This window comes from Gavialis gangeticus, unplaced genomic scaffold, assembly GCF_001723915.1.
Source record: "Gavialis gangeticus isolate Ggan-Ray unplaced genomic scaffold, GavGan_comp1, whole genome shotgun sequence".
Classification (NCBI taxonomy): Eukaryota; Metazoa; Chordata; order Crocodylia; family Gavialidae; genus Gavialis; species Gavialis gangeticus.
The window spans coordinates 173,869,525-173,870,564 of NW_017729022.1; positions in this window are offsets into that span (position 1 = coordinate 173,869,525).

Consider the following 1,040-nt stretch of genomic DNA (forward strand, 5'->3'; position numbering starts at 1 on the left):
TGATTTGGGTAGTTCTCAGTATTTCCTTTTGGGCCATCTTATATGAACTTGACTCATCAGTTATAAGAAACTCTGTAAACCAAACTACACTTCTGCACCAACAAAGAAGATCATTTCATGAAAATATGTTCATCTTTAGTTAATCAAATTAGGATAGATTTAAATGTCTCTCACTGTTGGACACGTAGTCATGTCTCTATCTATTCTACTGGAGGGATACCCATGATACCGGTACCCTTGAATGCAACTCAGATGTTAGCCCCTTACTATTGAGATTTTCATGGAAATGAAACTTGGCAGAAAGTAAGTTGCAACCAGTCTGACTATGTACGATTAGCTTATGCCACTCCTGGAAAGTTCTGTTGGACCTGTAATGGATCTCATGTTGTAGTAGGAGTCAGTAAGTGCAAGGCAGAATTTAAGATAAATGGTGTTTGGTTTTCTATTCGTTCATGGATATCTAACTACTGCCCGGCAGGTCAATTTTCAGGCTATTATTCACAAGGGATGATGTCCCCACACTGTAACACAGGTGGATATACTGCACTAGCTGGTCACTATTTTGTGTGTAGAGATAAGGCCTATAAAAATCTTCCCTCCAGTTGGAGAGGAACATGCTAGGTCTCCGCAGCATATCCTGCCTTTACTATTAAATCTCACTTACCTAAAGGAAGAATTCGCAATGTTCACGAAATTACAGAAAATCAAACACAACGCCCCCCCACCAAAACAAACAAACAAACAGGGAATATGGTAATAAATTTAGTCAGGCTTCTGATCTACTTGACTAGAACAAAGACCAGAAGAGCTGATACTGCTTATTTCAGTTACATGTTTTGAGATAAGGAATCCTGCATGTCTTATTACCCTGTGCACAGATGTCCAAGTAAGTAAACTTGTTTTAGTTTCTCCAAGGTTGTATTTTTTTTTCTCTTTATCTGTCTTAAGCATAAAAATGCTTGAAAACTTAGAGAGGAGGAGGATTCCTTTGAAACAGACAAGTGGGTGATTCCCCTTGCTGTATGAAATCCTCCCTGTGA